Here is a 13,144-nt window from a genome sequence, read left to right on the forward strand (position 1 = left end):
ATTACTTGATCCTGGCCGCAGCGTAATGTCTTTGCCAAAGAGATACTTGCTCTGAGAACCAAATATATTTTCACCTTTGAAGTCCAAGCAGCTTTGTCAGAATTAATTAGAAACACACAAGTGCACGTGTTCTGGAGTGGCTTTTTGCTGTTTTTTATTCAATGAATGTGCTAGAAAGTAATTTTTATTGTAATGCTGTCTGTTCAAATTGAAAATGACAATTGTGTTTTTGCCAGAGCTGGGCTTTTAGATGATGGGAGGTGTTAAATACATAAGGTGTCACTGCATGGCATGTCACTCTACCTCTAGCTCCAAAACCAGAGAAGCTAGTTGCTAGATTTTTCTTTCTCATAAGACGACTGCCTAGCCCTAAAACTGTACAAGAGCTTGAAATTTATACATATATGCCAAATAACCCAAAAGCATCGTTGAGTGCATCACTGATGATGACACACTCAGAGCTAATTGTACTGTTGAATTATGTTAACAGTGTTTCAGGGGAGACTTAGATTAAACTACAACTCCCGTCAGCTACAGACAGTGGCTCTGGAAAACATGCACCATGTGGAGCCTGCTTGTCTCCAGAGCTCTTTTTCTGTCCCTGGATCATCAGTAGGTGAAAGGTGAATAATATTCCCCCCCTCCCCCGATTCAAGTGGGGAAAACCATCAGAACTTGTAAATCTTGGTTTCCAAAATGTATTTTGCCAACTCTGCTGAGCAGGGGCTTGCAACGCGACACTTTGATAGACTTGTGCTCTTAGTGAAACCAGTGGTTGTATTGTAAGGGAAAGGTGAGCATGGAAGGGGGAGAAAATACTTCATTTTGAGCTGCTCTTCCAGAGGGCACTTCAGTTACCTTAAAACTTTTAGATCAAAAAGTCTGAAAGAACCATCTACAAGACAAAAGAGAGCAGGAGAAATGCAGAGCAGCAGTGGCTGGGAGTGCTGGAGGAGAAGTTCTTCCCACGGTCCTGGGAAGCCCAGTACTTTCACACTGCAGAGGAAAGGGTGAAGTGCAGCTGTCCTGGACAATGTCTTCTAGGGAAAATTCCTTCTTGGCCTGAAGTTTGGCACCTGGAGACAGGTGAGACATTCCTCAATCAGACCTTGAAGGAGGAAACTGAAAGCAGAGATAGGAATAAGCTGTGGGCAATTTGAATTGCTTTAATTATTCAATTAACTTTGCACCAGTGTGGGTGATGAGAAGATGAAGAATTCTGATAATGCAGTGAACTATTACTAGGGAATCTTCAGGACTTTCAGGACTTTTGATGATTTGCCTGATAAAAGGACTGTACTGAAATGAAGACCAGTCATTGTGGGAGCCCTTCAAGTGCTGGGTTCAAGAATGATGGCAACTAATGCTTGGGAAAGGTTTCTCTAAACTTCTAGGCTAACCTCAGCTGGGCTCTTCTGCTTGTCAGTAACAACTCTTTTAAAGGATTTCAGTCCCCAGCTGAGTGGGGTCAACCTGGAGTTCCTTACAGGCTGCACCTGCACTCTAGTTTTCAAAGCCATTGCACAGAATGCTGCCGTCCTTTCAGAATAGTGAGTGGGGAGAAGCAGCGACAGCAGATGGCTTAGGAAATGTGAGCCCGAGTAACGACTGTGCCTGGCTTTGCCAGCCCAGCAGCCAGGAAGAAGGGGACAAGATGAACCTAGGCACAGGTGAGTGAGCTGAGCTGCTTTGCAAAAGCTTGGGCAGAGACCTTCACCTCTTGCACTGCCAGGGATTGCCTACCAGTGTCTAGCTTTTGGTCTTGGTTGTAGGTGCCAGGAGAGGTCTGCATGCTTTCAGTAACGGTAGGGAGGGTCAGATTTCCCCTGCTCTCAGCTTGGTGACCCTAGACCCAGGTACATCTAAATAGGGTTGTCTAAAATGCATATGAATAGGGTACTTGGAGCCCTTAGCTTTGTAAATAACTATTTATAAAGGCTTTTGAAATGCAGTGATTCTGTCAGCACTACTGTATTCAGACTTTCCACCCTCCTCTCTGTTTCTGCTGTGTTGCAGAACTACATAGACGTAGCCATAAAGCTGTGCTTGAAATAAAGCCTGGCATACCAGATAGATGATTTTGTGGCCTCAGCCACCTGGTGTAAGGCAGGGTTGCTAGGGTCACAGTGGGTTGACTCATCTCTGCCAGCGGTGAGATGCACTAATTGCAGTGGCAGGTGGTAACCGTTACCTTTGATTTGGTGGCTTGCAGGGCAGGGGAAGAACTTGGATCTGAGTCAGACTGGGGAAGAAGGGCTCTCTGAAATTAAGTTAGAGCTGCACTGGTTGAACAAGTTTTGAGTTTCTTTGCTTTGGGAAGCTTGGTCACTTTGCAAGTGTGAAAAGGGAGAATATGCCTGACTTCTCATACATGTGGTAGGTTTACTATTTTTATTTTCCTTCAGTCTCAGAGACTGACGGACCCTAAACAGTGTGAATCTGTGGGTCTCTGTGTGTGTGTTTAAAAGCTGGGGCCAAGCTGTGAAGACATCTCTCAAGGAAGAGTGGTTTTACTGAGAACTCGGTGAGTAATGAGTTGAGATCTGCCTTGGGGCATGTGATGTGCTGGGTGCTGTCTGGAAGCAGCATCACCCTGAGAGCTCCTGAGTTAAAGGTGACTGTGAGTAAACAAGTGATCTGGGTTTTATAGACTGGTTATCTTATGTGTATCTGAGGAAAGAGCTCTACCTTCCCATCCAGTTCTCTGCCCTTCCTCACATGCAATTCTATCTCTTTGGTGCTTGCCTTGGGACTTCTTGCTCTGGTTGTTCAAGTAATAGGTCTGTTGTTCCTGGCTTTCTGTTCCTGAGTGCTTCCCCAGGTTAATGGAAGATTAGAGCTTCTCCAACTATGCTTTTGTTTGAAGTGCTTCAGGAAACTACAATTTCAGCTTGTGTACGTAGGCTTGAAGAGAGCAGTGTTGGTGGAGTGCTGGTGGAGATGCAGGCCACATGGTAGTAGGGAGTACAGTGCAAGCCCCTACCCAAACACATCACTAGTGGCTGGATCCTAACCCGTGAGTTATTTGGGTAGCTGTTTGCTCACAGGATGCACAGGTCTGTAGGACTGTGAAAAAAATCTGGAGACACAGGGGTCAGCTGGATAAGCAGTAAGGGAGCTGGAGTTCTCAAAATGCAGGAATTGAGAGCTGAGAAAGCTGTTGCCCTTGTGGGGAAGTTCTGAGAAAGGGGAATGAGTTGTTTCTGCAGGTGGTTGCTGGTCCTCTCCCCTTGTAAAGTGCTGTTTACAAAGAAACCAGGCTGGTAGAGGATGATAAGAGGTGGCTGCCCAGGTCAGCGGGGGAACTGCAAACTCAGGAGTCCCAGTCTCACAGTATTAAAATCCAGGAGCACTAGGACAGGGCCAAGGAGGAGAGAAGCACAGGCTGTTACTGGGATCTGCTTATAGTACTGAGACCTGTTAAACCTGTGTGAAAACCCTACAGCCAAAGGTGGTGTTGATCAGGAAGCTCAGCAGCGTGAGGGGAGTTCATAGTCCCCTTATTTCCTTGTTTGGAAGCTATCTCCAACACAAGTTGATTCAGCTGACAGATGACTGACTCTTTGTGCCCATGGGCAGGAGGTGGGATCAGACTGCTTTTAATGGAAGTTCCTGGGTCTGTTTGACTTGCTCAGCTGGCTTGTTTCAGTGATAAATTACAGTCTGTTCTGGTAATATTGTATAGGCTTGAATGCTGGTGGATCAGTTGTGATAAAACATCCCCAAAGTACCGGTGGCATGATGATTAAGCAGTAGCTTGTAACTAAGCTAAGATGCGTATACTGTAAGTAATGGATCAACAACAAAAAGAAGCAGCAGGAGAAGGGCAGGACAGGAAGAGAAATGTTTCTGGTGAAGAATGTAAAATGGTATTTTGTTTTTTTGCAGAGCATGTGGAGAACGTGGGTGGTTTGACTGGAACATATTTGGAGTTCTGTCCCTATCGTGGCTGAGGGAGTGAGCGATGGGTGTACCATACTGCTAGGCAGCTTGTTCCTTACAGGCATCACTGCATAACAGACACATGTACAAGCCACCCTTAACATGTCCGTTGCTCTTAAAATGGTAAATCTCGTGTATTGCACAAGGTTCCAGTGTGTTGCAGTTCATGCAACAAAAGCAGGAGAGAAAACAAAGATGCAGAGCAGGGCTATGACAAGCCCTAGGGAGACACAAGGTCTCCCTGCTTCTCAGCCACTTCTGTGTGGTGCTAGGACCACCCTACTTGGCCCACCCCACCCCTCAGGGGGGTTGCTGGTGTCTTACAAGCTCCTCAGGAGCAGCCTTCTAGACTTGAGCAGCCCAGCATGAGCTATTTCCATCCTTCTCTGTGATGTAGCAGATATCTCTGGCATGACTCTGAGTCAAACTGTGTCAGTCAGCTGTCTTGGGAGCACATGCAAATCTCATTTAGGCCTTTACAGAAAAGATGCATAATTCCCTTAGTGCTTGTATAGATTTTCCACAGTGTGGTATTTGGCTGCTTAGTCACAGAGTTATCTTTGTGTTTTAAGAATAGATTTGACTAGAGTCTCCTTGGCTGTACTGCAAAAGAAAGACTTTATTTGTCTTAACACAAACACCTTGGTATGAGTGTCAGATATGCCAGCAAGTATGTGCTTAATTAAACAGGCTCCTTAGTAGGTTTTTATCATTTTAGTGCTTTGCGCTTGAATCATGTCTCTTAAAGGACTATTTAATGAATTTCTGAGGCTATCTGACAAGTAATGTTCTTTGCTTGCTTGTTATGTAGAATTCATTAATGTGTCCCTTTGCATACATTGTTGAATTACAAATATTAGGACTTAATTAGCTTATTGCAATTTATGGGATGGTGGAGGTAGCTTTTTTTCCTTACTGATCTTATGTGGAACCAACCTGTTTAAAACAAGCAAACAAATAGGAACTTGACTTGTTTTGGTGTGCCTGCTGAGAAATACCTCCCCTTGACCCTCACCACCTGGGGACTTTTCCATAGCTTTATTGTTCTCATAAAAAAGGGGGAAAATCTGCTAGAAGTAAGCAAAGCTTTTGTTTTAGGGGATTGGCAGGACTCAGCCATCCTCATTGCTTTGAGCACAGAACTTTGAATATGTATTTTCTTCTTAAAAGCAGGTCTCTCTAGTACTTCTTTCCTTTGAGTCTAACATAAATATTTGGAGGTAATTCTTTAGCTAGTAGAAATTGAAGTACTTCCATCAGCAGCTCTAAGAAAGGGTCAGAAAAGTGCCCCAGTTGAACTTCCAAGGAAGCATAGGAAAAACAAATTATTCACACTAGTAGAAAGAATTGCTTCTCATGGGCAGGCACAAATCTGCAAGGATATTGATATCTGAAATGCCCATGCTAATGGGGTGAAGGAGGCTCGGTATATGACAGCTATGAGCCAGAAAGGACACAATGTCCCTTGAAGGTCCTACCTAGTGGAGGTAGCTCTAGATAATAATCAGACTGAAGTATCATGTTCCAGTTGTACCTTCTGTTGACATGTTTAATTTCCTGTATCTTTACAACAGCCTGTTGTGAAGTTACCATCTATCCAGGCTATCCAGATTTACTTTCCTAATCAGAAGTTTTGCTGGATGGGAAAAACATGCAATGGGTCAGAAATCAGAGTCAAGTGGTTTCTGCAGGGTGACACTAACTGCAGTGCATCCTGGATGTGTTGGGTGTCTTGGTACAAAGTCCCTTGCAGTGCCACAGCCTCTCTGGTTTGTAGTGGGACGGAGATCGAGTGGTCTCAGCCCAGCAAGACAGGGGCATAACTAGATTATTTGTGGAGGAGGCAGAGGTGAAAGTAATAGCTTGCCCAGAGCATATAGGGAATCTGTGGCAGATCTAGATCTGCCCTAGATCTTAATGGTGGAAGCATCCTTTCTTCTATCTGTATTGAGTTTCAGATTCCTTCATGCTCCATTTTTGAGTTTTACCTTCATTATAACTTGGGAAAAGTTGAGCTGCCTCAGTGGTCTCTCTTTCCCTTCTGATCTTCTTCTCTTTCTACAGCTACCTCTTTTGCTCCTTGTTCTTATTTCCTGCTGTGCACTGCACTGAACTCCTTTGGACATCAGCTGCTGCTGGTGAAGACTGGACCTGTTTGGAAATTGCAGCCACAAAAGCCAGACTGTCCAGTATAACATGGCCATTAAACTTCCTGTGGGAATTTTTAAAGCTGGCTTTATCTGCCCTGCAGAGAGAAGTGCGGGGAGAGGCTGCTGCACCGTTGTTCCTCCTGCTGATGACGCAGACTAGAATTGCTTCTCCTCGAACGCTGGCTGTGTCGGGTTGAAGCTCAGCTTTGTGTTGTCCTAATCCCTCAGTCAAGACCACAGCAACCAGTTAGAGCAGCCCTGAGGCTGTTCCCTTATTCTAACACGTGCCACCAGCAAATTGCTCAAAGAGATCAAGTCTTTGAGTAGACACTCACCCAGCCTCTGGGCTTCAACCCAAAATGTAACCACTTAGTCTGGGAGCAGCCAAGTTAGATTTGGACTTAAACAACATAAGCAACTGCTTAGAAATTCAAAGCCTTATTTCCCTACTTTGATACCCTTCTTCCTTTCCTCTGTCATTTCATGTTTCAGCACGTGACTGTAGGTACTTCTGAAACTTCTGGTTTTGCTGGAAAGAGTCAGTCTCTGTGGGAATTACAAATGTTCATGCAGTCTCATCTTCATTTTTGGATCAGAGGGATAGATTTGAAGGGAAAAGGAAGTTTTCTCATGCTGTAAGGTTTTTCAAATTTTTTCTTTCAGTATTTTCCTCCCAAACTGGAATGAGTTTTACTGTAGTTTTGTGTTTCCTGCTAACTCACAAAACCCCCAAACTAGTTGGCACCAGCAGAAAAGGCACATAAGGTACGCAAACTTTCTAAAACAAGAATGTTTCTGGCCTGTTCCAAAATGTTTCCCCCTCCCAAAATGTGAAACTGGGAGATTGCTGAAACTGGTTTGTTCCCATAGCTGGATTAGACCTCAGTGAATCAGCGCTGTGAGAAACCTCCTCGGGAAATTCCTGCCAGGCTGTACCCCGGCATCACTTGCTGACTAAGTCAGGAGCTTCCTCAAGTAGTGTGGCTGCATAGGACAATAGGTCAAAGCCTTGGTGGTGCAATCCTGGAGCCCAGCTGTGGCTCAACTCCAAGGATGGGGAAAAGCCCTGTCCCATCCTAAATCCCTTTTATCCTCCAAATTCCCCAGAATGTGAACGAGCTTACCCCTCCAATGCTTGAGGGGTGTTCCCACTTAGGGAGAGGTGACATGAGCGTGGTGCAGAGAGAGCTCAGGGCAGCAGCGGTAAAGCAGAAGGAAAGGCATGATGCATGCTGGTGCACCCAGGTCTAGACCTGTCTGCTGCCCAGTCCTGCCTCGTGTTGTTGCTAGCTTGTAATAAAATGTTCCAGTACTGATGTAGACAGTGGGTCTGGGATGAGAGCATGCTCATTTACGTGCTCCTGACTGCACTGAGCCCTAGACTGCTGCTCTCCCAGGAATGTTGGTGGATGCTTTGCTGCCTGAGAGTGCGGGGCACCATGCCAGAGTGTAGGAGCCAAAATATGTACCTGAAGCCTTCTGAACACTGAAGACCCTCTTGGCTGTGGGGTGTAGACAGGCCACCGAGCTGCAGTGAGGACAGATGAAAGCCTTTCCTAGAAAAGGCTGTGGGGTTTGTGTAGCTCAGGAGCTTGCTGAAAGTTCCTGGAATAAACTGGAGAGCAACATTCATGCCAGGAGGGATTAGACAGTGGGAGAGAGATTTACTTTTTGAGCTTTTGATTTAATTTGTCTCGCGTGGCATGCCTGCCTTTTCTCTATTAGAGTTATCTTGTCCTGTTTGTACCTTTTTAGTACTTTAGTAAAACCCAGCCATGGGGCCAGAAGCCTTTGACTTCTGGCTTGGCTGCCTCCAAGACCAGATGTGGCAATTCCACCTCCCCAATCTGTCTGATTCGGCCCAGTCCAGAATAGCTTTTGATGAAGAAACAGAGACCAAAGACTTGTCAAAGTTGCTCTGCTTGCAAAGAGCAGAGCTGGACAAGCATTTTGGTCATCAGAGTTCCAGCTGCCTGCCCGGCAGGGGTGTTTGCTGCCTGCAGTGCTCGGTAACGTATGCTTGTATGGAGGCTGTTCTGCACATACTGATTTTGAGCTATAGATTTTCTTCCAGGAAATCTGTATTTGGCTTTATAACTTCCAGAGAATAGTTTGTGTGTTGGAAAACCTCCTCCTACCATATGGGAAGAAGCGTTCTCTTTTGTACCCTGGAAAATACATGTAAAGATTTTTTTTTTTTAAATGAACTTCTGATGAGTACACAAGCTTGGAGTTTTCAGGGGCCTTGATGCAGTGCTGCATCTTGGTGTGGGTGTGACATCTGTGACATGGGCTCCGACATGAACCTGGCAAAGGAGCAGAGCTGTGTGGGTCTGTCCCTTGTTTGGTCCAGGATCCAAGGCACAGAAACCACCAGTCTGGTCTGGTATCAGAGCAGCCGGTGCAATGAAGTGGCACAAGGTCAATGTATTAGATGAGCCATAGATGTCTCAAACCAGTAGATGCTACTTTAGAGTAGGTGGCTCAGATCATCTTCCTATGTCCAGAGGCCCCAGCTGGCCCTGAGCCACAGCCTTCATCCTTTCACTGCTTCCTGGTTTCCAAGGCCAGTTGTGCTTAGTTGAGCAATGCATAACAAGGGAATGTCCAAGATGATGAATCTGTTCTTAACGTTCATCTAATTGGCTCCCAGTTGCCCTCCACCCAAAGCTGTCTTTACTCTTCAGCCTGAGCACTCCTCACCCTGATTGCTGGGTGTCTTTTTAGTGCAGCAGAGCTAAATCTATCTGCATGGAACAAGTATTAGAGGAGAAGCAAGACTTCAACAGATGTCACTTTTTTTCAGCTTCCCAGCAGTAACACTGCCTGGAATGGTGACTCTTACCTCCTCAGCAAACAATTTATACTGGCATACCTTGATGTTTGCAAGGAATGAGACTTGATAGAGGTCCCAAGGGTAAAGCAGGCTTGAGGAAAATGCTGTCAGTGTCACAAAATCCCTGCCCCTTCTGAGGATCTGTTGTTTTTACAAAACTGTTTGAATGCTGGTTGTGCAGTATTCTGGTGTCCCTTGTGGGTATGAGGGTCAAAGCAAAGCGGTTAAATGATGTTTTGCATCTCAGAACTGGAAATCTCCCTTTTTTTGCAGGAGGTTTCAGATGTGAGTTTGCAAAAAAAACAACCAACCCAACAACTTGCCCAAAATTCCTCCCAGGAAGGTGAGTTTGGCCAGGGAGAGGGGAAGACTGGATAATTCTTTTGTAGAATTCATAAAAAATTCATTTTGCCACAGACTTAAGTCTTTTCTTGCATTCAGTTTCCTTTTACCTTCCTTACCTGAGCAGGTGGTAGGAAAACATGGCACAGCAGTAGCAAAAGGGGTAAGTCTGAAAAGAAATAAATCATTTCTATCTGCAGTTGCTATGTACCAGGCAAATGGCCAGTACCACCTATATAAACACTGGTGTCCATCTGGTGTAGGAACAGCTGAGCATCAGCCCAGCATAGCAGGTCTCCAGGTGCCAGGTACTTTTGGGTGGCATCACATACTAAATATTTCCCAGAGAGCATCTCTGTGTAAACATGCTGAATAGACAGTCATTCTCTCTGTTCAGCCCCATCCTGTCAAGCGTAAGGTGCAGATGCAGGATCCAGGAACTCTTCCAAATTAATTCTTTCCCCTCTTTTCTTGCTGCCCCTCCTTTTCACCTGTGGTTTGTGAGCAAACCAAGGCAAATAGCCTTGGCCAGAGCCAGGCAGTGTCAGGCTGGCCCAGTTCGGCCTGCTGTGCTGCCAGCATCCCTGTGCTGCGGACCTGCACCCAGCTCTGCCTCCTCATGGACTTGCTGAACTCAGAAAAAAGGTTGCTGTTACCTTTGCTGAGGCAGAAACATGATCCAGAACAGCTAGTTTGGTCATAGGGGAAGAGGAGTGTGAAGTAACCAGCTCTTGTTCATAGCCGTGCTCAATAGATCTTGTGCAAATAAGAACGTAAGGAAGAATTGGAACTGGGTAACTCTCGTGCCCCTTTTCAAGGTGGCTAGTAAAGGCTCAGGAGTGGTAGAATACCACCAGCATGTGACAGGTCAGGTGTACAGGAGGGCCAGCCACTACTGGTTGTTACTGGTAGAAACACAGGTTTTGGAAATGAAGCTCTGGCCTTCCTTCATATTGGAAAAACAATTCCCCCCCCCCCCCAAATCCAACCTGCAGTTTAGATTTGGAGCATTGTTCTGTGCTGCTTGAAAACCTTGATTGTTAGAAGCATTCAAGAAACTGAAACTGAGGCTATAGATAAATGTTTGTGATGTGGTTTTAGTTGAAAAACTCTTAAGCAGCTCTTGCTTCAGTGGAAAACACACAAAATTGATTGCTTCTGCTGTGTATCTATTACAAGAAAGCCTTGACTCTTCCCCCTTGACTGCTGGGGAGCTTCCTGAGGACTCAGGTGGGAAGATGGGAAATATTATTTCTGCAGGGAGTATGTGAGCAGAAAACAACCAGTCTCTAAAGTGGGATTATGGATCAGTGTCCCTTTTGGGCCCTTGCATGGTTTGGACCCAGATTTGAGAAATGGGTCTCTCCTGAAGGAGGACTTGGAAACTTGAAAGAGCCCTAAGATGGGTTTTTCAAGTCATAGAATTGTGATTCTCCTGCAACAGTATAAAACACCCATCCCCTACTAGATGCAGCAGTTGCATGCTCAGTAACATGAACCATCCAGCTGAAGCACAGAGCGGTGATGATATAACCTGTGTACTCAGTTCTGCACCTGTTTTTTTGGGGAGCTTGAGGGGTTTGTTTGGGTTTTTGCTGAAGGAAACAGAGGGGACCTTAGTTTTGTCCAGATTCTCCAGCTCCATCTGCTGCACTGGCTCCCATCATGCTGGATTCCTGCAACACTGGCTTTTATCATCTTTCCAGGTTGAAAGAAAAACATGTATGCTTGATTGCCTCTCCCTCGGAGCTGAGGCCACCATGGTGGTACTATAAGGGAGGGCACTGTGCCACGGCCTGTTTCAGCTCACTGGCTGGAGTGCTGCGAGGAGTCCAGCAGCATTTTGTTTGTGAGAGAAATCCCTCTGGCATTCTGTGTTAGAGCTGGATTTACTGGAAACAGGTCCTTGATGAAAACCTTCCTTGCACAACACTTTTCCCACCTACAGGCAATGGTGACTGGCACAGCCTAAAAGCCTTCAACAACCAGCTCTTTTGTAGATGTCTGGCAAGAATGCTCCAGAGCTGGAAAACAAGACTTAACTCAATGCTGCTTTAATTGGGGACAGTGCTGTGGGTCTGTGTATCAATGAGCAGGTGATGACCCTACAAGTTCCCAGTCCTGCTCACTTGTAATAGCTCCTTGGGGCTGTAAGAGTATTTTTGGAAGAAGCTTGTATTATAGAGTGACAGGCGTAGAGCGCTGAATTTGCAGACCCAGATCTTGATAGTTTTGGGGAGTGGGGGTGTTGTTTAGGGACAGACAGTGTCTATAGAGAGGGGAGAATATGGGATTTTTGTGTTTTCTTTTTAACAATCCTGTATAATTTGGGGGAAGTCTGTGGCTGTTGTTTGGTGCTATTCCTACTTCTCATGCCAGCCAACACTGGCAGCACAGGTGTATGTCTGCATTCCTGTTGACTCAGACCCCTGTAAGTTCCTGGTGAAGGCTTCAGCCTCTTCTCCTTTAATTGATGTGGTTTGCTCTGCTGGAGACTCTGTTTACAGACTAGACTGTGACTTTAGCCCCAACATGTTACTCATGTCTACACAGATGAGCATAGACAAACCTGAGCTTGTCTGCCTGTGCAAAGATGAAGTTGAATGTGAGCCAGACACCTCTTAGCATAGAGTCAGAGCAGAAGCAACTGCATGCCAAGTTCTATACAGCTCCGCTCACAACCCATGGAAGCACCTTCTGTAGCTGAGAAGATGGTTGCATCCCTGTTGCACATCATGCCTACCCCCTGGGAAGCCCTAGCTGTGCAGCTTCCCTGTGTACAGTCATTTGTCATTAAATCCCATCCAAGACTAAGCAGGTGTTTGGGATTTACAGGTTTCTGGGATTGTGACATGCTCATGGGCAGCAGAACCAGGTGCCACGTGAACTCTTTTCCTCAGGATAGCTTTCAGGGCTCAGGTGCAAAATGAGCATGTTCTCTTGGAGCATATCCTCAGTCCACAGTAAAACATGGTATCTCAAGAGGGATAACCTTTTGTAGGTGAGCAGAGGACAGCCTTTGGATTTAAGATCTTCCGAAGAAGGTGGAAAAGCCAGCTGTAGTTTTAGGTCAGAATGATTGTTTCAGACAGGTAATTCTGTACAGGGGCTATTAGTGCATGCATCAGCTTCACCCAGGTAGGTACAGATTTCGATCCTAGCTAAAGAAAAACAAGCTTTATGCTGTATTAAGTGTAAGAGTGTCTCAAAGCTAAGCTAAGGACAGACCTCTCCTTACTCCTCTGCCCGGTAACTGGTTTTTGGGTGAGGAAACTGAGCTACAAAATGCACAAATATAACATTGAGATGGGAGGTACGTAATGAACCTTGTAGAAGTGCATACCCTGGCCTAGTGTCTGACTTTGACTTAATCTTCTGAACTGGGGCCTGGGTGACTTACCAAGGTCCGAAAGTATAGCCTGCTGAAGAGGCTAGGTGGTGACAAAAGGGAAGGACCAGGCCCTTGGGCTGGCAAGGAGATCCCCTGGGAAGCATCGTGCCTCAGAAAATGCCAGTTGTCTGAGAGAGAACAATTTCATGGGAAAATGTTGGTTTTGATGAATTTCAGTTGCTGAAAAATATTGGACGAAAATGTTTTGAAAACTGTTTGACCTTTTCTAAATGGCAAAGTTTCAATGTTTTTAGGTCCAAATGCTGCTTCATTTTGATAGCTAGCATTAATTGAAGGTTAAAAAAAATGTTGGAACTGAAATGAAATTCCTGAAAATGAATAGAAACAAAATGTTCTCTTCCTCTTTTCCTCCCCCACCGTTCTTATTTCTGGGGAAATTGTGAGATTTTTTGACTTTTTAATTTCTCTGAACTGGGATATTTAAAACCTCACAAATTGTTGTGGGAGGGCATCCCATCCGGC

Source organism: Haliaeetus leucocephalus, unplaced genomic scaffold (assembly GCF_000737465.1).
Source record: "Haliaeetus leucocephalus isolate CR32 unplaced genomic scaffold, Haliaeetus_leucocephalus-4.0 Scaffold2, whole genome shotgun sequence".
Lineage (NCBI taxonomy): Eukaryota > Metazoa > Chordata > Aves > Accipitriformes > Accipitridae > Haliaeetus > Haliaeetus leucocephalus.